The 26,489-nt window shown below is 35.7% G+C and overlaps 1 long non-coding RNA gene across 14 annotated transcripts in view; it reads right to left on the reverse strand.

Annotated features, from left to right (window-relative positions):
- LOC147349186 (uncharacterized) overlaps positions 1 to 26,489 on the reverse strand; it is a 287,797-nt gene that overhangs the window by 222,769 nt on the left and 38,539 nt on the right. Inside the window, exon 3 of one of the 14 annotated variants that reach the window (XR_015149517.1) lies at positions 6,269 to 6,444. The exons of 10 other annotated variants lie outside the window; for them this stretch is intronic. This is a non-coding gene — a long non-coding RNA (uncharacterized LOC147349186). Of the gene's footprint in view, positions 1 to 6,268; positions 6,445 to 17,556; positions 17,857 to 19,281; positions 20,679 to 26,489 lie in introns of those variants that run through there. 3 more of the 14 variants (XR_015149526.1, XR_015149523.1, XR_015149515.1) reach the window with 3 other exon arrangements.

Here is a 26,489-nt window from a genome sequence, read left to right on the forward strand (position 1 = left end):
AGGTTCTTTACCACTGAGCCACCCAGGAAGCCCATGCATTTAAACAGTGTTTCATAACTTCAGTATTCTCACCTTGAAGCCCCCATTAACACTGCTGCTGCTGCTAAGTCGCTTCAGTCATGTCTGACTCTGTGCGACCCCAGAGACGGCAGCCCACCAGGCTCCCCCATCCCTGGGATTCTCCAGGCAAGAACACTGGAGTGGGTTGCCATTTCCTTCTCCAATGCATGAAAGTGAAAAGTGAAACTGAAGTCGCTCAGTCGTGTCCGACTCCTAGTGACCCCATGGACTGCAGCCTACCAGGCTCCTCCGTCCATGGGATTTTCCAGGCATGAGTACTGGAGTGGGGTGCCATTATGAAACAGCAAAAAAAAAAAATATGATACTGAAAGAAGAGGCCCCTCAGGTCAGAATGAGTCCAATATGCTGCTGGGGAAGAGTGGAGAAAGAGCTCAGAAAGAATGAAGAGGCTGAGCCAAAGCAGAAACACCACCCAGTTGTGGATGTGTCTGGTGGTGAAAATAAAGTCTGATGCCGTAAAGAACAATATTGCATAGGCAACTGGAATGTTAGGTCCATAAATCAAAATATGTCTTTCTCATTGTAGGGAACAGGAATGCAAAAGTAGGAAGTCTCTGGAGAAATAAAACTTTATCCTAGGACTGAAATTAGTCCAATAAAATTTTTTCAAGGAAAACTTGAAGCTTATAATAAAAAAATAACAGAGTACCTGAATAAGAAACACCATGAATAAAAATTAGTTTTTAAACTGCCAAAGAATTGATGCCTTCAAATTGCGGTGCTGGAGGAAACTCTTGAGAGTCCCTTGGACTTCAAGAAGATCAAACCAGACAATCCTAAAGGAAATCAACTCTGAGTATTCATTGGAAGGACTGATGCTGAAACTCCAACACTTTGGCCACCTGATATGAAGAGCTGATTCATTGGAAAAGACCCTGATGCTGAGACAAGGGCAACAGAGGATGACATGGTTAGATAGCATCACTGACTCAATGGACATGAATTTGAGCAAACTCCAGGAGATAGTGAAGGATAGGGAAGCCTGGCACACTGCGATCAATGGGGGAGTGAAGAGTTGGACATGACTTAGGTAATCAACACCAACAGCAAACCTAGACCTAACAAGCCTTAAATATCGTACCTATCCGACACAGAAAATAGACAGCTCTGCTTACTTTAATATTTTTAGTCTTCAAAACCTCGGCAGAAAATAGACACTATATATACTGATCTATATTATCTGGGGGGAAAATGGGGACACAGATTGAATAAATTAAATATGGAATAATCCAAAAGAAAAACAGAATAAATGGGTTTACAAGCTGATTAAATATAGTTCATTTTGATTTGCATGTCATGTTTTGACTTTATACTTCCACAGTGTTCATCTGCAAAAAGATTTTTGGCTCTCTGAAAATTCATAACTTCATTGTCAAAGTGCTAACCTGATAAACTAAACTGGAAAACTTCCAGTCACATGGAGAATGAAGTAAGGAATGGCAACTAACTCCAAAGTTATTGCCTGGAAAATTCCCTGGACAGGGGAGCCTGGAAGGCTGAAGAATATGGGGTTGCAAAGAGTTGGACATTACTGAGCATGCACACACACGCATGCACACATGCATACAAATGCAGTTCATAACAGAACAAAGGACCAGAAAAAGAGAGCTGCTCAACTATCCAGAACTTAGCAAAGACTGGAAATATTTAAAAGAAGTTAGGCAACATGATGAAGAATTATGAAAGCCTAACCACAGTAAAAGGAGAGTAGCGGGTGTGTGTCAAATGCTATATTGAAGAAACAATGGGTGAGAATTTTCCAAAATTGAGGGACAAAAGTCACAGATTCAAAAACTGCAAAGAATCTGAAGTTAAATAGAAAAACATATGCATTTAAGGATGACAAAATGAAACTGGACAATAAACATTCAAAAATAAAATTCTTAAAACAGTCAAAGGGAAAAAAGTATTCTTCAAGGAGTGATAGTTAAGTCTCCTAGATCAGTTTTAAACAACATTAGAAGCCAAAAAACTGAGAAAAAAAGTTTCAAAACAGAAATATATACTCACAAAGATGTTTTCAAACCTACACAGAGCTTGCCATTATTAAAGGAAATTCAAAAGGCTGTCCTCCTGGCAGAAGAAAAATTATATAAGAAGAAATGGAGGGAAATGAACTGCAAAATCTGTGAATAAATCTTAACAAATGTCAACTGTATTAAACAATGATTATTATATGTTCAGTTAAAAAACAAGACAGAATTACAATAAATAATACTATTTCAAAATCAACTGAGAATATAGTACTGGTGTTAACATCTTTAAGATCCTTGTGTTATTAAGGAATAACTTGCTCAAAATATTATTAATCATTCAGTTCAGTTCAGCTCAGTCATGTCTGACTCTTTGTGACCCCATGGACTTCAGCATGCCAGTCTTCTGTGCCCATCACAAACTCCCAGAGCTTGCTCAAACTCATGATGCCATCCACCTCACCCTCTGTTGTCCCCTTCTCCTCCTACTTTCAATCTTACCCAGTATCAGGGTCTTTTCCAATGAATCATTTCTTTGCATCAGGTGGCCAAAATATTGGAGCTTCAATTTCAGATCAGTCCTTCCAATGAATATTCAAGACTGATCTCCTTTAGGATGGACTGACTGGACCTCCTTGCAGTCCAAGGGACTCTCAAGAGTCTTCTCCAACACCACAGTTCAAAAGCATCAATTATTCGGTGCTGAGCTTTCTTTATAGTCCAACTCTTACAACATACATGACCATTGGAAAAACCAGAGCTTTGACTAGATGGACCTTTGTCGGCAAAGTGGTGTCTTTTCTTTTTAATATGTTATCTAGGTTGGTCATATCTTTTCTTCTAAGGAGCAAGTGTCTTTTAATTTCATGGCTGCAGTCACCATCTTCAGTGATTCTGAAGCCCAAGAAAAGAAAGTCTCTCACTGCTTCCATTGTTTCCACATCTGTTTGCCATGAAGTGAAAGGACCAGAAGCCATGATCTTTGTTTTTTGATGTTGAGTCTTAAGTTAGCTTTTTCACTCTCCTCTTTCATTTTCATCAAGAGACCTTTTAGTTACTCTTTGTTTTCTTCCATAAATGTGGTGTCATCTACATATCTGAGGTTACTGATATTTATCCCTGCAATCTTGATTCCAGTTTGTGCTTCATCCAGTCCAGCATTTTGCATGATGAACTCTACATATAAGTTAAATAAGCAGGGTGACAATATACAGCCTTTACATACTCCTTTCCCAAATTGGAACCAGTCCATTGTTCCATGTCCAGTTTTAATTCTTGCTTCTTGACCTGCATACAGATTTCTCAGAAGGCAGGTCAGGTGGTCTGGTATTCCAGTCTCTTGAAGAATTTTCTACAGTTTGTTGTGATCCACACAGTCAAAGGCTTTGGCATAGTCAATGAAGCAGAAGTAAATGTTTTTCTGAAACTCTTGCTTTTTTAATGATCCAGTGGATGCTGGCAATTTGATCTCTGGTTCCTCTGCCTTTTCTAAATCCAGCTTGAACATCTGGAAGTTCTCAGTCCACATACTGTTGAAGCCTGGCCTGGAGAATTTTGAGCATTACTTTGCTAGAATGTGAGATGAGTGCAATTGTGCCGTAGTTTGAACATTCTTTGGCATTTCCTTTCTTTGGGATTGGAATGAAAAGCGACAGTTTCCAGTTCTGTGGTAATTGCTGAGTTTTCCAAATTTGCTGGCATATCGAGGGTAGCACTTTCACAGCATCATCTTTTAGGATTTGAAATAGCTCAACTGGAATTCCATCATCTCCACTAGCTTTGTTCATAGTGATGCTATGGCCCACTTGACTTTGCACTCCAGGATATCTGGCTCTAGGTTAGTGATCACACCATCATGGTTACCTGGTTATCTTTTTGTATACTTCTGTGTATTCTTGCCACCTCTTCTTAATATCTTCTGCTTCTGTTAGGTTCATACCATTTCTGTCATTTACTGTGCCTATGTTTGCATGAAATGTTCCCTTGGTATCTCCAATTTTCTTGAAGAGATCTCTAATCTTTTGCATTCTGTTGTTTTCCTCTATTTCTTTGCATTAATCACTGAGGAAGGCTTTCTTATCTCTCCTTGCTGTTCTTTGGAACTCTGCATTCAGATGCATATCTTTCCTTTTCTTCTTTGCTTTTAGCTTCTTGGTTTTTTTTTTTTTTTTCAGCTATTTGTAAGCCTTCCTTAGACAATCTTTTTGCCTTTTTGCATTTCTTTTCTTGGGGATGGTCTTGGTCACTGCCTTCCGTACAATGTCATGAATCTGTGTATATAGTTCTGCAGGCACTCTATCATCTCTAATCCCTTGAATCTACTTGTCACTTAAACTGTATAATTGTAAGGGATTTGATTTAGGTTATACCTGAAAGGTCTAGTGGTTTTCATTAGATTTTTATAAATTAAGTGCATATGTAGTTACTATCATGTAGTTATTGATATTTATAATATGGGAATTTACTTTCTACTTGAAAAATTATGTTAAATGGCCTCTTCCCTCTCCTAAATACAAATATTACAAATTAGTGTCAGAGAATCCAAAGTGTGTTGCTGAATTTGCTATTAAATTCTAGTGTATAGGAATATTTGTATAGATATTTTTTTAGAAACAAGGAAATGTATGCCTTACCTCATTTTTCCATATTGCTATTCTTCAGTAAAGTGTGCTAAATACATGGACACTTATTTTAACTTTTGTTTCCTGGGGGTAAAGTCAAAGATATGTAGCTGTCTTCTATATTATATTTGTCTCAGGATATAGTAGTGAAAACATCTATTATCTTAATTCAAAGCAACTAGGACATCTGAACAGATGTAAAGAAAAGATATGTCATCTCTAAGCACTAAACATCTTTGGGATATTTAAAAGAACAAGGAAGTCCCACATAAAAGTTCACTTATGTTTAGAAAACAGAAAATAGTAGTCTTGAAATATTATGTGATATATTATTTAAACCTTATGTTACAAATTCTTAACCAGATGTCATATAAATTACTTATATATTAATACTATTTTACTTTGTCATTTTACCTTTCTAAGCATATATGAAAATAATAAAGTCAGAGGAAATATATTCTCTTTCATATAATATCCTGCTTCCTATATCTGTTTATTGCATTTATCCATTTTGGGGGAATAGGAGGTAAATTTTATATAAGGATTCTGCATATATACAGGAAAGTGCACATTATAAGTTCATGAATTTTCACAAAGTGAACACACCATGTAACCATAAGCTGGGTTAGTCAATAGCACAGACGTGGCGTCCAGAACCCAGCATCCTGCTGCAATCCACCTACTACCCTGTGGTTTAGTGTAGCCTACTTTGGTATTTGTAAGAATGGGATCATGCTGTACTTTTTATTTTTGAATGGCTTCTTCCAACATTATTTGGTTTGTCCAGTTGTCCGACGTGGTTTCAAGTACCAATAATTTAAATTTTTGCATTGTATTTTATTCCGTTGGGTGCATATATGACAATTTATTGATTCCATTGTTGGACAATCTAAGTTATTTCTAGCTGTTTTCATACTGGAAGTTATACTTGTATGAATATTTAGTTGCACATGTGTTCAGTGAATGTATGTACACGTTTCTATGTCATATATAACCTAAAAGTGGGGATTGCTGAGCCACAGGGCAGATCTGTTCAGTTTTAGTATTTAAATTAACTGTGAACCACTATCACATCATCAGTGAGATCAAAGTAGTGAGGAGAGGCAGATGAAATATTTAAAGTCAGCTGTAATTTAGTCCTGTTCGCACTACTTTTTATTCCTAATACTAATAAGTATATTGTTTAATTTCATTGACCCTTAGCCTATATATCTATAAAAGCATGTATACTATACCATACATTCTATGAAATAGAATAACGTATGTTGAAACATATGCAACTAGTGCCTATATTCATTTGTTTGACTGGGTGTTATTAGAGTTAAAATTAAATTTTATGTGGATGTGAGCACTGCTAGACATGGGCCTTAGCACTAAGTTGCTTTTTTCTCAATCAGTCTCATTTTATCCATTTGGAATAGAAGGGCTAGAGCAACAACATCGAGGCTTCCAGAGGCTTTCAGTAATTAAGGCAGCTGGTTGGACAGCAGGTAAGCACCAAGGTTCAAATCTGCAGACAAGAGCCTCAAGAAAATTGACTAGAGGCTGAGCCAAACCAAAGCAAGATGGCCTGAGAGCAATAGAAGCGTCCTAGATGGTTTTTATATTATATTTGAAAACAGCCCAAGGCAGGAATATCATAATTTCAAGGCCAAACTAATCATCATTGTATGTACAATCTGCTTCTCCCAGAGGAATCGCAAGGTGAAGAGGACAGAACATTTCCACTTTCATTTATTGCTTGAATGCAGACTTTCTATACACGTTACCTATATAATAAAAATGTACATGGTATGAGTATATGTCACGGTACAAATAGAGTTTTAGAAATCTTGAACCCATGCTTCCTGTTCACATAAGCTACAACTACGAGCATCATTTGGCAATCTCTGCCCTAACCCATACTGTCCCTTGCCACATGTCCCTTTTAATTTCATCAGTTCTTTGTAAGTTTAGTGTGCACAGTTGGCACAGCAACTAATAGTCATCAATTAAGTAAGAATTTATTATGTGACAGCTATGTGTTCAGCATTGCTATAAGAAGAAGGCACAGTAAGCACAATCCTCATTTCCTATTCCTGCAAAATTTAAACACGTGAGCGTACAAAGTTTGAAAGAAAATCTAATTTTACCATTTTACCAGTCAGCTACATACAACTTTTACAAATATTTTCTAAGATGTTCTTCTCAAAAAGAATTGTGTAGAGTCTTAGTTTTAATGAACATTTCTACTGATTTTTAATAAGTACAGATGAACAAATTCTTTACAACAAAAGGGATGAGAATATTAAGATTAATAAAGGCCACTGCTCATCAGGACTGAGATTCTTAAACAAGTTTTGCTCTTCTTGTTAATCATTGTTCAGTTCTAGAGAGCAGACTATCAGACGCAAAACAGTTCCATTTATAAATAAGTCTGGCAAAATAGAAGTTAATCATAAGCAATGTGTTTTTTGTTTGTTTTTAATAGTAAGAAATAAAATTCATTATTTGGAGTATAGGCTGAGTGTTATATGTGACCATGATATTCTAATATGTTCTTAGATACACATACATAAAGTATTTTCAAGGGGCAGGAGTACTGAAAAAGTGAGAGCAATGTATTATTGTTGTGTGGGAATTTAAGAGGTTACAGAACAGTATAGCTGAAGGCAGAACAGGAAGGATAATCACTGATTGGATTTTGAAATGTAGCAAGGGTTGATTAGACCTTTGTTGGGTGGTATTAGTATGTTATACACATATGGCACCATGCATGCAAAGGTGCAGGTAGATTAAGTAGCACAGCCTCTGTATGAAGAACTAAAATGGTTGGCGTCTTTTGGAACATTAAGAGCAAACAGACATATACGTGAGCAGAACATAAAATAGGTGAAGTGAACAGGAACTAAACATAAAAGTCCTTGCATATTTCTAGCTATACTCTGGAATTTGGTCTTAATTTGCTAAACCAGCGTTTTTAATATTTCTAAGTGCACAAAACTTCCTCATACTGCCTTAAAAAATGCAGAGTTAAAGAACCTTGCTACCATCAATTCTTCTCCCATCTTTTTACTTAGGTAGACAGAGGACTCATAGAATTAGCACTTTTAAGGTTTTTCACTGCAATAAATACTATTTTAGGCACAGAAAAACATTGAGAACTACTACGTAGAAGACTGATGTTGTCATATTTCTAAGTTTTAGGAATAATTTGAGAGCAGTGAGTCGGGGCTGACTGGTTAGGAGGCTAATAGACCGTGAGCAATGATGAAGTTTTGAAATATAACAGTAATTTACGACAAAGGGTAGAAATGCAGTGTATTTGGGAAATGATGGTATGTTTAGTAAATAGCTATCAATAAGCAAAGTAGACCTCTTATTTTCTGACTCCTACATGCACAGAATTTCTATTTCAAATCAAACACAAAAATTTCACTTGCATTGAAAATCCTAAATTTGAGAGGTAGAACAAGATTTCTTAGAGAATAATTTTATTCTTTGGCTTAATCATCAATTTTAAAAATTGTATATAAAAGACTTCAAATGAAAACAATGATAAAATGGGCCATATCCATGGTAGTATCTCTTATTATTTCAAGACATCATTAAGAGGGTGACAGGGTGACCCAAAGAGTAGAAAAAGCTATTTTTAATACATATACCCAGGATATATAAATATTTCTTTAAAATAATAAGAAAAAAATCAGTTGAAATACGGGTTAAAGGCTAACTTTGAAAAGTAGATATCCAAATGGCCAATTAACATGTGAAAAGTTACTCATAAGGTAAGATAACAGAAAAATGCAAATAAAAACCACAACAAGATACCACTCTATACCCAGTAGAATTTTAGTTGTTGTAGTTGTTATTTAATCACTAAGTCATGTCTGACTCTTTGCAACCCCATAGACCATAGCCCACCAGGCTCCTTCTGTCCATGGGATTTCCCAGGCAAGAATACTGGAGTGCTTTGCCATTTTCTTCTTCAGGGGATCTTCCCAATCCAGTGATTGAACCTTCATCTCCTGCATTGGCAGGTGGATTCTTTACCACTGAGACACCAAGGAAGCCCCATCCAGCAGAATAGATAAAATTCAAAATGATTTAAAAAATTAAATGTGAGGAGAGGAGTCAAGATGGTAGAACAGAAGGATGTAGAATTCATCCCTCCTCACAAGTACATCAAGAATACATCTACAAATGGAACCATTCTTATAGAGCACCTGCTTAATATTTGCAGAAGTCTTCAGACACTTAAAAAGATGAGAAAAATCTCCTCACAACCAGGAAGGATGTAAGAAAGAAGGAAAAAAAGAAAAGAAGAACAGAAAGAGGACTAGCAACCTTGGTGGGAAGCTGAAGGTGAAGGGAGGTACCACATGCCTAAAAAACACCCTGCATGGTGGGGAAATCAACTGGGACAAAACCAGACATATGGAGGATAAAAGGAGAATGAAGCAGACAGGGTGTGGAAGGTGGGACAAAGTAAGAACTGCACCTATGGTCTACATCATAACTTCATACTTTCTAGCCTGAGTCATGGGTCACCTATTTTGAAGGGATGCTAGCTAATGGAAAGCAGGGTTAGGAGCATGGACTCAGGAAGGGGAAGCAAACTAAATGCCCATTGCCAGATGGATGGATAAAGAAGATGTAGTACATACATACATACATAAGGGGAGTATTACTCAGCCATAAAAAGGAATGGAACTGAAACATTTGTAGAGATGTGGATGGACCTAGAGAGTGTCATACAGAGTGAAGTAAGTCAAAAAGAGAAAAACAAATATTGTATTTTGACATATATATGTGAAATCTAGAAAAATGGTATAGATTATCCTAAATCAGAGAGAGAAAAACAGTGTATATTGACATTTATATGTGAAATCTAGAAAAATGGTGGAATTATCCTATTTGCAAAGTAGAAATGGAGACAGACATACAGAACAAATGTATGAATACCAAGGAGGAATGTGGGGGTGGGGAGGTTTGGGATAAATTGGGAGATTGGGATTGACATATATACACTATTGATGTTATCTATGTATAAAATAGATAACAAATGAGAACATAAGAACACACTGTACAGCACAGGGAACTTTACTTAGTGCACTATGGTGACCTGAATGGAGAGGAAATCCAAAAGCAGGGGATATATATATATATATATATATATATATATATATATATATATATATATATATCAGCTATATATATATATATATATATATATATAGCTGATTCATTTTACTGTACAGTAGAAACTAACACAAAAGTGTAAAGTAACTCCAATAAAAATTACTCCAATAAAAAAATACTCCAAAAATACTCCAATAAAAATTAATTTAAGAAAGATACACGAACCTCAATGCTCATAGCAGCACTATTTACTACAGCCAAGACATGGATTCAACGTAAATGTTCAACAGATGAGTGAATAAAGAAGATATGGTAAATATACACAATGAAATACTATTCAACCATAAAAAGAATGAAATAGTCCCATTTTCAGCAAGATGGATGGACCTAGATATTATCGTACTAAGTAAGTCAGAAAAAAACAAATAGTATATGATATCACTGATTTATGGAACCTAAGTACCACACAAATCAACTTATTTACAAAACAGAAACAAACTTAGAGACATAGAAAGCATTTTTATGATTCCCAAAGGGGGATGGTGGTGGAGGAGGGGTAAATTATAAGTTTGGATTGTGACACAAAAATACTACATATAAAATAGGCAAACAACAAAGTCTCACTATACGGCACAGGGAACTATAATTATATCCTGTAATAAATCATAATGGGAAAAATATGAAAAAGAATATATATATATATATATATATATATAAAATCACTTTGTTTTATACCAGAAACTAATACAACTTTGTAAATCAACTATACTTTGATTTAAAAATTAAGAAAAAACCCAGCCTATTCTCTTAAGTCTTTCTCTGTGTTTAGGGGTATGTTAAGTCCTGTGTTTAGGGGTATGTTAAGTCCTGTTTAGGGGTATGTTAAGTCCTGTTTAGGGGTATGTTAAGTCCTGTTTAGGGGTATGTTAAGTCCAGGACATAGGTTTGTCTTTGCTTTATGTAAGCAAAATAATAAAAGTAGAATCATCAAAAAAATCAAATGTGGAAAGGATTTTGAATAACCCAAATTCATACACTGCTTGTAGGCAGGCAAATTTTTACATCTATTTTGGAAAATTATTTGGATTCATCTCCTAAATTGAATATATAAATACCCTATTAATTCTATACCTGTTTATACACACAACCTAATATACACATGCTACTGCTGCTGCTAAGTTGCTTCAGTCGTGTCCGACTCTGTGAGACCCAATGGATGGCAGCCCACCAGGCTCCCCCGTCCCTGGGATTCTCCAGGCAAGAACACTGGAGTGGGTTGCCATTTCCTTCTCCAGTGCATGAAAGTGAAAAGTGAAAGTGAAGTCTCTCAGTCGTGTCCGACTCTTTGCGACCTCATGGACTGCAGCCCACCAGGCTCCTCCATCCATGGGATTTTCCAGGCAAGAGTACTGGAGTGGGGTGCCATTGCCTTCTCCAAAATATACACATAGGTTCAACTAATAGACACTATAATACTCACAGAAGCACTTTCACATGAGCCACAAACTGGGTACAATCCAGATTCTCATCAATAGTTGACAATAAACTGTGGGATTCAAAGAATGGATACTACATGTTCCAATTGTCTATTGCTGCATACAAAAGCACTTCGAACTTAGTAGATTAAAATAACAAACATGATCATAGATACTATGAATCAAGAATTGGAATTGGTTACAGTGGGGATGAAGTTTCTCTGCTCTACAGTATATATGTCTTCAGCTTGAAAGACTTTGCATGACTAGGGATAATTTCAATGTCTGGGAATCAGAAAGTTCTGAAGCCTTCTTTACTCACAAGTTTAATGTCTAACTGGAATTACTAGAAGGCTATCCTCAATTACAACATATATATGTGGCTTGTACTTCTCTGAGCATTTCTGCTTTATTCTAAGAAGGTAGAATCCTTAGAGGGAGTATTCAAATAGGTAGAGTTTCTTTGTGAAGGTTAAAAAATTTCTTCTGTCTTAGCCACAAATCATGGACTGTCCCTTAAGTACCATAGTATTGATTACAAGGAAGAGAATAAGGTCACCATAATTCAAGGGGAGGAGAAGTAGACTCCATCCTTTGAAAGTGGAAAGGCCGTTTTACAGAAGACTATGTGGACTGTGATGTACTGCACTCTCCATCTTTGGAAGCACATTCTACCACAAATACACTGATGAAATCCAGAATTTTGCACATCAATATAGATAAATCTCTCCAATGTTATGCTGATCTAAAGGAACCAGATACAAAAGAGCACAGGGAAAGAGCAACAAAAATGTTACAGGAGTTATAAGGTTTGAAAGAGCAACAAAATGGTAAATATGAGTTACAAGGCTGGAATTAGCAAGTGAGCAATCATTAATTGTTTGCTTATGATACAAGAATTTTTCCCTGTGCATGTATTATACATCCATAAAAAGTTAAACTAAAAAGACAAAAAAAAACCCCTTTGGATTTACCTACTTTTAGTATATATTTCTGTGATATATAATTGTGAATATTTTAAGATCATTTAATTTTTTTCTTATTTTTCTCCACTCATTTCTTGGTAGTTTCTTCATTTTCTAAGTAATTATACATCTGTACAGAACTTACACAAAGAAGCATGCTACTCTGTTGGAAATACTTGTAAATATAATGTTGGTCTAGTTACTCATTGTTTACTTAATACAGAATAATTTATTTCTAGAAGTAAAATTAGACTCACCACTATGAGCATCTCTTTGTTAAAAATAATAAAATTTATTGAAAAAGACATGAACAATTAAAATACATGCAGTAACTTATCTTGTACCTTATTTATATTTATATATACTTGGAAATAGCCATTTCCCCTAGAATTTAAAACTTGTCATCTTATTCCTAATAGATTAGGCATTCTTTCTCAAACCCACATTTAATCTATCATCAAATCCTTTCCTTTCCTATTTTGCTTTAACACATATCCAGAATTCAAAAATTCCTAACCACCTCTACTGTTTCTTTGTCCCAATCTACTGTTATCTCCTACTTAGATTTTTCAACAGCATCCTAATAAGGACCCCTGTTTGGCCTTTGCCTTCTTGCATTCTAATTTACAACACAGCAGCCTGAGTGATCTTTTAAAATCTGTCAGATCATGTAGATCATAATTGCTGTTACTCAACTCATCCTGCAATGACTTTAATTAGACTAAAAGTCAAAGTTCTTACCAAGACCTACAAATTCCTACAAATCTTCAGCTCCTTCTTCTCTCCCAACTTGCTCATTTTGCTTCAGTTACTTCATCTTCTGATTTTATCAAAAATAATCAGCCAAGCTCTCATCTTGCATCTTTGTATTTGCATTTCCCTTTACCTAACCCACTTTCCCCCAGAACTATGAATGATTTATTCTTTCATTTCCTTTTTGTATTTGTTCAAATTTCACCTTTTCTTTGAAGCTCTTTCCTGACAATTTTAAAAATTTCCACCCTTTCCCTATTCCCATCATTTCCATCTTATTCAACTCTTTCCTGAGTTGAAAGCACTGATCAACTATACACAAAATACTATACACAAAATCATCCTTATTTTGCATTCATTTAATTGTTTTAAATATGTTCTACCCCACTTTCCCAGGTAGCATTAGTGGTAAAGAACCTGCCTATCAATGCTGAAGATGTAAGAGATGTGGGTTCGATCCCTGGGTCAGGAAGATGCCCTGGAGGCGGATATGGCAACCCACTCCAGTATTCTTGCCTGGAGAATCCTGTGCACAGAGGAGCCTGGTGAGCTATAGTCCATAGGGTTGCAGAGTCAGACATGACTGAAGCGACTTACCATGCATCCCACTTCCACCCTTAATAGAATGAATCCTGATTCTACAGGCCAGAATGTGTGTGTATATCCCGGAGCTTTCACCGGGTCTATTTCCTCTCTCTCAAGCAATCTTCTCTACTCCATTGTTCTTTATCTGTTTTTCAACATTCATATTCAACTTTAAATGTCTTCTTAGGTAATCTTTTTCTGAACATTCTACAAAAAGTAGTCTGACTTTTCATCTATTTATCTTTCATATTTCCCCATTTCTTTCTTTCATAGATCTTTAGCAATATGTAGTTATTTTGTTCACCTAATTATTGACTTTTTCTAATTAGAATATAATCTCAATGAGGAGAAGAACTCATTAAAGAAGGAATGTGTGAATAAACAGCAGATTTTACCCAAATATTGTCTTTTTTTGACAATTATTTTTATAGATAAAATTTATACTTTCCTTTTGAATATATATTTTTTGTTGCTTCAGTATAGCTGAAAAATAGAGCTTCATAATATTTTTATTTGCCAATATATGAAACTCTATTTTATTTCTACTTGTGGGAGTACTCTGATTTTTTTTTTTCAGGTTATCATATTTCTTTCATACAAAATGGAAAGCTTCCTTCATCTACAGGTCCAGGGATGAGCCTGATAAATCCAATGGTAATCCCTAAATCAATTAACTACAGAAATCCCTTTGGCTCCAGGATTGGCATATGACTGACTCCAAGACAAAAAAGTGAAATAGGGGTTTGCTGGGAGCTAAAGATAGAGAAGTTTTCTATTTCCTAAAATAAATCACCAGAAGAAATAACTTTTCATTCTGTAGGTTTTGTGTTATGCGACTGTGAAGATTTGACATTCCATAGTTATGCTGTTCTCATGACGGAGGCTACCTTAGGAATGAAGACAGATGAATTCTTTGTAAGGGAAATTGCAGAGATACAGATCAGTTCCAATGGATTTAGCTACATTGAATCAGTCACACCTCTGGACTTCTGGTTGTGTGAGCAAATATACTTGCTTACTTTATCCATTATAGTTGGCTTTGCTATACTAACAGCCAAAAGCGGTCTCACTGAAATTCAGAGTTTCGATTTTACTACCACTTTATACAACTGTACACAATTGGAGGATTCCACATATCATCCATTGCTTCAGACATATGTTGATTTGCACATCACTGTAGCTCTTTGGAGAGGTATTTTATGGCTGAGAGCTTGTACCTGTTACCTTCACATTGCTTTGAATACAGATACTATTTTTTAGTGAACTTCCAAATGTGAGACCCTAGTTTCTGCCATCATTACTGTTATTGATTAGTTTAGTATCTTCTAACAACTAAAATCAGTTACAAGTCAAAGGTAACGCTATTTTGCTTTTCATCCTGCAGACTGTACACTAACAGGAGTTTCTTTCCAGTAGTAAGAAACCTATTTCAGAGTTTGTCTGCCTCTTTCAAATTGTATCATCTTTCATCAGTAAATATTGATTCATTTTCACTCAGGTTGGAAATGTTTTAGAGAAACTATCAGTACAACTAACCAGTCTTACAAGTCAGTAATATCTAAACTTTTCTGACAGTATTCCATACTTACAGATGATTTGTTTCTTCTTGTGCGAACCCTTGTATGCTACCATATCTTTGTAAGCATGGAGAAATAGTAGAATTTCCCCTTTTTTATTAAAAAAACAAAAACATGTAATAATTTTGCTATGAATTCATGATAGTTTGATTTCATGAAGAACATGTAAGACATGCAAATATATGGAATAATATTTTCCTTTCTGTTATTTTCCATCTCTTTTAGAGTCTCAAAAAAGTCCTACAATACTGGCTCTTAGGTTACACACAGACAAAAATATGTGTGAAATTATTATCATTATTATAGAAAATAATGTTTTTAAACAGTTAAAATTTTGAAAAGTTGAATTCAGCCAAAATTAAATAACTTTTTAAGAGAATAATATAAGATATTTCCATACTTTAAGATGTTATAGAAGTAAAAGCTAGAATTTTCTATGAAAAACATAGATATGTGATTACAAATATGAAAATCTATTTGATACATTAAAAAAAAAACTGGTCACTAGATCAATAATTTACCACAATCTCTTAAAATAATTTATTAGATATATTTTACAGATTATACTCTTAATTTAACCAAAGCATTTTTCTGTTACATACTGGTTTGTTTAAAAAATGTTAGATTGTTATACTTAAAAAATATTTTTAAAAGTAATCTACCATATTATAATAGTGCTGATGTATGAAAAATTGCTACGTTTCACTGTATTACCACTTAAGTTCATTTTGGGTGCCTTAGTATTTCTTTCATTATTGTGTAATACATTACTGTATTACAAATGGACATACAAACATTTTAAAGAAAATATTAGCAGATGGAATGCAGTCATGTACAATAAAAGGAAAATAGCACAGGCATTATACTAGGAAAGTAAAAGACATCTTGAATTTTCAGGTTCATCAATGTAAGCCATTTCACACTAATAGAAAAATAAAACATTTTATGATCACCTAGATAAATGAAGAGAAAAAATTTGACAAAACTAGCAAAAGTTTATGATAAAATAATTCTTAAGAAGTTAGAAATAGAATTGACCTTTTCAATGTGAAAATGAATTTTTACAAAACACCCATCATACTTAATGACTTACATATGATTTAAGTATGAAATACTGTAGATTTTCCTGTTGAGAAAATGTGATAAGCATGCCCTATGTTTAACATTGTTGTGGTCCTAACCAGTTCAATAAGATGAGAAGAATACGTAAAATGAATATAAATGAAAAAGAAGAAATACCACTGTCATTATTCACAGATGGCAGTAATATGTACTCAGAACATCCAAAAAATCTATAGACAGGCTATGAAAAGGTACAAGGGATATTTACAACAGTCCTAATTAGAAGTTAGACATACAAAACTAAATTTGTTTCTATATACTACTAACAAAAGTAATTTTTTTTCAATTACAACAGCATTAAAATTTCAAAAGCCTAAGATTATATCAATCTAGGATGATACATATCTTTCAATGAAAGGTGTAATTTTAGAAGTTCTAAGTAAATAGAAAAATATACCATATTCACAGATTATAAGATTAATTTAGTAAATATGACGACTTTCTTTGAATTCATCCATATGATCAAAAGAATGATAACAGTTTTGTTTTTTTAAATTGTGTTGCTTCATGGAAATTAACAAATAGATTATAACATTTATTTGGTGTTGGAGATGTAAAGAAATGAAAACTTTCAAGATAATTTTGAAGAACAATAGTTGAAGGATTTCAGCTACCAGATGTCTGGACTTATTATAAGGATAAATCAAACTGTGAGTTATTGGCAGAAAGATAAATAAACAAATGAAACAAAATACAGAATTCACAGCGAGACATACTCATACTGTACCTTGATATATGGCAAGATGACATCAAGATACAGTCAAGAAATTATTTCATTAAATAGTATAAGATAAAATGGATATCCACATAAAAATAAATTTTAACTCTTCCTTTAAAACATACTAATATGATTCATACCAATGAATTGTATTTCTAAATGTGGATGGCTAAATTTGGGGAAAAAATGGCTTTGTGAACCTGGAGTGGACAAAATATTTTATAAAACAAAGAAGTAACCATAAAAAATATAATTTTGATTACATTAAATTAAAAAGTTCACATTATCCAAAGATACAAAAAGCATACAGCGAGGAGAATCAAGATGTAGAGTTGGAGGATGTGGAGTCCATTTACCCCCCAAGAACAAACATCAGAAGTACATTTACATGTGGAACAGTTCTCACAGAAAATCAACCAACAGTTCTCACACACACACACACACACAAAGAAATAATAATAACTGTCACAGATCTTGCAGATGATCTCCTATATAAACAAAGCTGCAAGAAATATCTCCACGTAACCAGTAACCAGGTAGAAAAGGGGAAAAAAAAAAGAATCAGGATGGGACCAATGCACCGGGGAGAAATCTGTGAAGGAGAAAAAGTCCATAGGGGCAGATCCTCATCATGGGAAATTTGCTGGGTTAGATAGAGGGGCTGGAGAAGCCTAGTCTCTACTCACAAGTAGTGAGCACATGGTGACTTGCTAATAATTAGAGCAGAGAGAGGCTGGGGCTGGCAGCTGCCACCTACCTGCACTTCCCAATGCAAAATACAGATTGAGTAGGGGTACAGATAGAGGCAGTGACTAAGCACTGGATCTCAGGCAGATGAGTCCTGGGAGAAGACTTGGGGTGTGGTCTGGAAGGAACCAAGGAGCCCATTGTTAGCACTCTCATAACAGAGGCTGGCCAGAGCTAATTCTCAAAGATCACATGACGGGGGCATCCCAGCTCACTAGTGCGTGTTCACACTGGGAGATACCACAGAAACTCATGTCTCAGGCAGACAGACCCTGGGGAGGAGTACACAGCAGTTTGCTTCTTCAAGGGAACAGCTTGGAGCACATCTGTGTTCCAGGAGAGATCTGCCACAGGGCAGCCCAGGCCCCAGACAGCAGCACAACCACTCTGAATCCTGCAAATACAGTACCTCAGCTCCGTACACTAGCCAACTCCACAGCACAGTCTAGGGATGAACACAAGGGGAAAAAGGATGTAACTTTGGGCTGATTCTGGGCAGAACTGTGGAAGCTGGCAAAGGTGGCATGTATGCTTTCTATAATCACACAGATTATCACTTGCCTCACTAGTCATCACCTTTGGTGTAGGGTATGCACTCAAAAGGTGAGACGCCTGATCAAATCTGACCCTCGGAGCTTAAATTCCAATAAACTCGGAAGCAGACCCTGACCCTGATAGGGCTGAGATAGCAACAGAGCAAGTCCCACCCAACATCCAGTACAGGCTCTGGATATAAAAATATGAATCAGACCCTCTATCACAGGGATAATAGCCAGCACGCTCTGAGGAAGGACATGGAAAGCCATACTGAAAACAGCTCTTGCACAAAAGTATTGGACTCACACTGTCTATATACTCCCACATAAAATAGCCCCTATGAGACCATGGAAGACAACTGTTTCTCCTAAATTCATAAAGATAGAGAAAATTAAGTAAAATGAAAAAGCAAAGGAAGTACTCCCAATTAAAAGAACAAGACAAATCCCCTGAAAGAACAAATAATGAAACAGACCACACCAGTCTACTCAACCCTGAATTAAAAAAGGAGATAATAAAAATATTAAAAGAACTAAGAAAGAGTATCAATAGAAATTCAGATCACTATTACAAGGAACTAGAAAGAATAAAAGTAAACTCATCAAAATTAGACAACTCAATTGCTGAGATAAAAACTTGCCGAGGACCTGCCCCGGCTGATCCAGGGTATTCGAAGCGGGGACGGCGTCGGCGACCTATTTATTTAAATATTTTATCAAAGATATAAAGAGTAATAGGATGAGGATAGCTCAGTAGGAAAATTCAGTGGAGAAAAGAGGCTGAGTAGCTTGGTTTACGCGGGAGACCAATAAAACTTCAAGACAAGAAGTTTGCACCACTTACGTAGGCCGCAGGCATCCTTCCGTTCTCCCGAAGGAGAGGAGACACTGAGGCCTCCCCGGTAGGATCTTAGAAGCCCAGGCATAATTAGTAAGCATGGTGGGTTCCGCGCTCCAGATGGAGACTCAACCAGAGTGAGAGAGAGAGCGACATGGGGAGACCAGTATTTCGAGAAACTGATCCCAATTCTTTATTTTCCATGGTCTACTTTTATACACTGAGATGTTATGCAAAAGTCACGCGGGGTCAGCAGTCCTGACTTTTATCAAAGTCAGGTGCTTCACACAAATGTATACAGAGGTCTTAGGGGTGTTACATCATCTTCTGGCCAGGGGGGCCTGCTGACAATTTACGACCCTCTCCTTGTGACAGCGGTCAGTCAATCAGGACACTTACTTCTCCAGGGCTGATTATTCTCAAAACAGATGCCACCCAAGTAAAGTTACATTCCTACAGGGTGAGGGTGTAGTGGGTTTTAGTTAAGGAAAGAATTTACTTAGCCTAAGGTCTAACGTGATTAATATCAAAGGTTAATACTTATTTCTTCTATATATTCATTAATGTGTGTAAGGGCAGGGGATGTGGAGACTTAGCAACAAACATTGGCTCAACAAATGAAAAACCCTTCACCAACACAATTTCTAATTAGCCCACTATACTTATACTAATAGTTTTCTAACTTTTCTAAGGAACCTGTTTTTAGAAGGTTTAAAGCATCTCGTGCCTCTCATGGTTGGGAGGCTGTGAGCAATCACATGTGGCCGGACGAGCCTGTCAGGCAGGCTAGAGAACCTTCAGAGGAGTTTGAGGGTCAAAACATTCTTGTCACACCCAAGAGTTTTTATTGACTGGAGCTCTAGGTTAACTCCTTCTCCGAAAGAGGTGGTGGGGGACAGCCCCCCGTAAAGTCAGAGGTGTAGGTAAGAGCACAAAGTAGTAAAGTAGGCAGGCTCTGGTTATGGGGGTAGATGCTCAAGGAGTTCCAGGGGGACTCCTGAGGCTCGATCCCGCCTTTGCGTATGTCGAGCCTCCTTCCTCATGACCTTTGTCATGGGCGGAGTACCTCACTCTGGCCCCCAACATCAACTAATCTAGAAGCAGTGAATATCAGACTAAATAACCCAGAAGAAAACCTTCAAACAACAAAAGGGGGGGGGGAATGAATAAAGGAATAAAGAACTACAATATCAACTGGAAAACAAAGTTTTAAAATGGGAATATTGACATAGCTATCAAGAAACACTTTAAAAGTCAATGGATTAAGTGTTCAAATTAAAAGAGTGACAAGATAAAAAGTCAAAACCCTACAATATGCTGCCTACAAGAAACTCAATTAGGGCTTCCCTGGTGGCTCAGAGGTTAAAGTGTCTGCCTGGAACACGCGAGACCAGGGTTCGATCCCGGGTCGGGAAGATCCCCTGGAGAAGGAAATGGCAACCCACTCTTGTCCGGAGAATCCCATGGAGGGAGGAGCCATGGGGTCGCAAAGAGTCGGACATGACTGAGCGACTTCACTTCACTTCACTTCAAGAAACTCAATTTAGGGTGAAAGACACAAAGATCCTGAAAATGATGGGACAGAAAAGATATTTTAGGCAAACAGATATTATTAGGATATTGGGGTGGGGGTGGTGAGCAGTACTTGTATCAGACAAAATACAATTAAAAACAAAGTCCATAAAGAGAGACAAAGAAGGATGTTATATAAAGAGATTAATACAAGAAAGGGATATTATACTCATTAACATATATACACCAATATAGGAGCACTTAGAAATTTAAAACAAATACTAATAAGCATAAAGGGAGAAACTGATGGGAATACAAGAATAGTAGGAGACTGGAACAACCCACTGACCTCAATGGACAGATCTTACAGACAGAACATCAGTAAGGCAACAGAGGTCCTAAATGACACAAAGGATCAATTGGACATGAGAGATATGTATAGAACACTACATCCAAAAACAGCAGAATACACATTCTCTAGAAGTGCACATGGCACATTCTCTAGGATAGAAAACATACTAAGTCACATAACAAACCTCAACAAATTGAAGAAGATAGAAATTCCAAGCATCTTTTCTGACAACAATGTTATGAAGCCAGAAATCAATTACAGGAAAAAAAAAAAAAAGAAAATAATCAACTCATAGAAATTAAACAACATACTACTTAAAAGAAAAAAAACAGTGGGTCAACAATGAAATCAAGAAAGAAATCAGAAAATACCTCCAAACAATAATGAAAATATAACCTCACAATATTTATTGGATGCAGCAAAAGCATTCTAAGAAGTAAGTTCATTTATATAAGACATCCTTGAAAAATCAGAAAAATAAAAAATAAACAAAATAACCTACTATCTAAAGGAATTAGAAACAGGAAAAAAAAGGTCAGTAGAAGAAAGGAAATAATAAAGATCAGAGAGCTTTTCATTAGAACAGAGCTCTAAAATGAGTAGAAAAGAGCAGTACAATCAAGAACAGGATTTTTGGGGGGAAAAATATAGGAATAATGTCATGGCCATGAAATTAAAAGATGCTTGCTGCTTGGAAAGAAAGCTCTGACAAAACTAGATAGTATATTGAAAAGCAGAGGCATTATTTTGCTAACAAAGATCCATCTAGTCAAAGCTACGATTTTTCCAGTAGTCATGTATGGATGTTGAGAGCTGGACCATAAAGAAAGCTGAGCAATGAAGAATAGATGCCTTTGAACTGTGGTGTTAGAGAAGACTCTTGACAGTCCCTCAGACTGCAAGGAGATCCAACCAGTCAATCCTAAAGGAAATCAGTCCTGAATATTCATTGGAAGGACTGATGCTGAAGCTCCAATACTTTGGGCACCTGATGGGAAGAACTGACTCCTTGGAAAAGACCTTGATGATGGGAAAGATTGAAGGCAGGAGGATAAGGGGATAATAGAGGATAAGCTGGTTGGATGGCATCACCAACTTGATGGACAATGAGTTTGAGCCAGCTCTGGCAGTTGTTGATGGACACGGAAGCCTGGCATGCTGAAGTCCCTGGTGTTGCAAAGAGTCGAACAGAACTGAGTGACTGAACTGAACTGACTGATACAGGAAAACAAACAAACAAAAAACAAAACAAAACTCTAGTCAGGTTCAACAAGAAAATAAGAGATAAGAGATAGAAGATAAATAAACAAAATAAGAAATGAAAGGAGAAATTAACAGCTGCTACCATAAAGCTACAAAAAGTCATAAGAAATAACATTAACATGTAAATAATATCTACATGCCAACAAACTAGACAACCCAGAAGAAATGAACTATTGTCTAGAAATATCAGCATGCCAAAATTGAGTCAAGAACAGAAACGATTTGAACATAACAATCACTAGAAGTGAAATACAATCTGTAATTTTAAAAAAAAGAAACTTCTCTGTAAACAAAATTCCAGAACTGGACAGTTTCACTGAGGAATTCTACCAAACTTAACAAGAAATACTTACACCTATCCTTCTCAAACTATTCCAAAATATTGAAGAGGAGGGAACATGCCTAAATTAATTCTATGAATCCATCATCATTCTGATAGTAAAACTCCAGGCAAAGATACTACAAAAAAGAAAGGATATTAAAGGCCAGTATCTTTGATGGATACAGATACAAAAATCCTCAATAAAATATTAGCAAACCAAATCCAACAATACATAAAAATTTGTACACTGTGATCAAGTTGGATTGATTCCAGGGTCAAAAGGATAGTTCAACACACAGAAACCAATCAATGTGATACACCACATTAACAAAAGGAAAGACAAAAAACACAAACTTTCCTCAATAGTTACATAAAAAACATTGGATGAAATTAACTTCCATTCATTATAAAAACTCTCACCAAAGTGGGTATACAGGGAATATATCTCAACATTATAAAAGGCATGTATGACAAACCCACAACCAACTTAATGCTAAATTATATAAAGTTTAAAAAAAAACAAAAACTGGAAGACTTCCCACTAAATTCAGAAACGAGACAAGTATGCCCACTCTCACCACTTCTACTCAACACTGTATTGAAAGCACCAGTCACAACAATAAGACATGAAAAAGAAATTAAAGGTATCCAAATTGGAAAGGGAAAGGTAAAACTGTCACCATATGCAGGATGACATGATAATCCACAAAAAGAACCCTGCAGTATCCACACGAAGTAATTAGTGAATTCAGCAAGTATTAAGGAAGCTGCTTACTAATAACCCCAGAAATAGTGTCAGGCTGGGGTCAGGAAGTCTGCATTTGCTTTTGCAGTCATTATGGTCAGTTTCCCACTCTTGGAACAATTCCAGTTACTCAGTGTCCTCAGTTACAAATTGTGGTCATTTTTATTATTGGTCTGGCAGACTAATGGGTAAGAAATGTGCCCAGTATAACAATTACATTCAGATTACCGAATTATGTATCTAGATTTTTGAGGGAAGAAAGTTTCCTTACAGGCTATCCTTGGATTTGTGTTGTCATTGTGAAATAGGAATTAGATTTACTAACACAGATATGCGGGGCTTCCCAGGTGGCATTAGTGGTAAAGAACACACCTACCAATGAAGAAGATGTAAGACACATGGGTTCAATCCCTGGGTCAGAAAAATCTCGAGGAGGAGGGTATGGCAACCCACTCCAGTACTCTTTCCTGGAGGATCCCATTGACAGAGGAGCCTGGTGGGCTATAGTCCCTAGGGTCATAGAGTTGGACACAACTGAGGTGACTTAGCACAGCACAGGAGACAAGGTTAATGTACTAGGAATCTGCTGCATTTATTTACACTAACAATGGAATATCAGAAAGAGAAAGTAAAAAAAGCAAAAGAAAACAAAAACTTCCATATAAAATAATGTCAAAAAGGTACCTAAATATAAACTTAACCAAGGAGGTAAAAGACCTCTACACTGAAAACTATAAAACACTGATAAAGGAAACTGAAGATGATTTAAAGAAATGGAAAGATATTCCAAGATCTGGATTAGAATAATTAATATTGTTAAAATGACCAAGCTACCAAAGCAATCTATAGTTTTAATGCAATCTTTATTAAAATACCCATGATATTTTTCACAGAACTAGAATAAATAATCCTAAAATTTATATGAAATACAAAAGACCCAGGATTGTCAAAGCCATCCTAAGGAAAAAGAAAAAAGCTGGAGGCATAAATTTTCCAGACTTAAACAGTACTGAAAAGCTACAGTAATCAAAACAGTGTGATATCAGTACAAAACCAGATATATAAATAAAAGGAACAGAATAGAGAACCCAGAAATATACCCACACATCTATTGTCAATTAATTTATGACAAAGGAGGCAGGAATATACAGTGGAGCAAAGACAGTATCTTCAACAAGTGCTGTTAGGAAAGCTGGAAAGTTATATGTAAATAAAAAAAAAATAGAACATTTCTTCCAGTCATATACAAAAATCAACTCAAAGTGCTTTAAAAACATAAATATAAAACACAAAACCATAAAATTCCTTTAAGAGAACATACTCAAAACATTCTCAGGTATAAATTATAGCTATATTTTCTTAATCAGTCTCCTAAGACTAAAGAAATAAAAGTGAAAATAAAGAAATGGGACCTAATACAATTTTAAAACTTTTGCATAGCAAAAGAAACCATCCAAAAAATTACAAATTATATAAATGAAAGGCTAATATCTAAAATACACAAACATCTCATACAACTCAATATCAAAAGGCAATCCCATCAAATATGGGCAGTAGACCTAAATAGACATTTCTCCAAAGATGACATACAGATGGCCAACAGGCACATAAAAAAAGAAAAAGAAAACTGTTCAACATCATTCATTATTAGAGAAATGCAAATCAAAACCACAATAAGGTATCACTTCACACTACTCAGAATGGCTATCATCAAAATGTCTACAAGTAACAAAAGACAGAGAGGGTGTGGAGAAAAAGGAACCCTTCTACAGTGTTGGTGGGAATGTAAATTGGCAGCCACTATAGAAAACACTATGGAGGTCTTCAGAAAACTAAAACTACAGCTATCATATGATCCAGCAATTCCATTCCTGAGAAAAGACAATACTGATTCTAGAAGTTATATACCCCTCACCCCAATGTTCATATCAGCACCATTTATAATAGGCAAGACATTGAAACAACTCAAGGGCCTATCAACAGACAATTGGCTTAATAAGATGTGGTATATGTTATATGCAATGGTATATTACTCAGTCATTCAGAATAATTAAATATTGTCATTTGCAGCTATATGGATAGACCTAGTGAATATCACGTTAAGTGAAGTCAGAAAAAGACAAATATTATATGATATCACTTATATATGAACCTAAAAAATGATACAAATGAATTTATACACAAAATAGGAACAGACTCAGACACAGAAAGCAAACTTATGGTTACCAAAGGGGAAAGGGAAGGGGGAGGGATAGATTAAGAGCATGGAATTAACACATACAAAGTACTGTGCATAAAATCGATAAGCAACAAGGAATTATTGTATAGCACGGGGAACTATGTCCTCTAATGGGAAATAATCTGGAAGAATATTTATTTATAACACTGAATCACTTTGCTATATACCGAAAATAACACAACATTGTAAGTCAACTATATTTCAATTAAAAAAAAACATACAAATACATAGGGCAGGGTGAGAAAAATGTTTACTACTGAGATAGCTAACATTTCTCAAAAATATCTAACACGTGTTAAGAATTTGCAAAGAACTATAATAAACAAAAGGTGGAGAAACAGAAAAAAAGAAAACTGTCTTGGTCAAATACATCTTGAAAAAGTTTACAGCTTTTTAAAAAGACACTTGAGTGGTAATTTCAAAGGAGATAGAAAGGATAAATGAAAACTGATTCTTAGAGGAGAAGGAATATTGGCCTTAGGAAATGGTGGAACAGTAGCTTAGATAAGAGGAAGCAGAGCCTCTGGATTGTAAAACAGAAGGAGATGAAACCGTTTCTGAGACTGACCCGCAGATGATCTTCAGAAAGATCTTATTGAGGAGTTTCTCTTTTCTTTATAAAGAGGGAAAATCTTCTCGTGAAAGCAAGGAGTCAGAAGCAACAGAAAGTGGAAATCTGAGGAGGGTGGAGATTTCACTGTGGAAAAGTGAGACTGAGTTGAACAGAAAAATGGAGCAGGGATTTTGGGAAATATTTCTGGTCTATTTGAAGTTGACAGCCATTTATTCATTTAGAAATTAATTCTAGAAGCAGTTGGCTGCATTTTGTGAACCCAGCTCTCAATAGAGTTTTCCCTAATTCTCTCCTACCTAGTCTGTTGGCTTCCAATCTGTTCACCATATCTATTTCCTTTGAAATTTCCCTACTTAATTAGCTTTGATTC

This window comes from Bos grunniens, chromosome 21 (assembly GCF_055505025.1).
Source record: "Bos grunniens cultivar Pamir isolate PY7600 chromosome 21, Bosgru_T2T1.0, whole genome shotgun sequence".
Taxonomy (NCBI): Eukaryota; Metazoa; Chordata; class Mammalia; order Artiodactyla; family Bovidae; genus Bos; species Bos grunniens.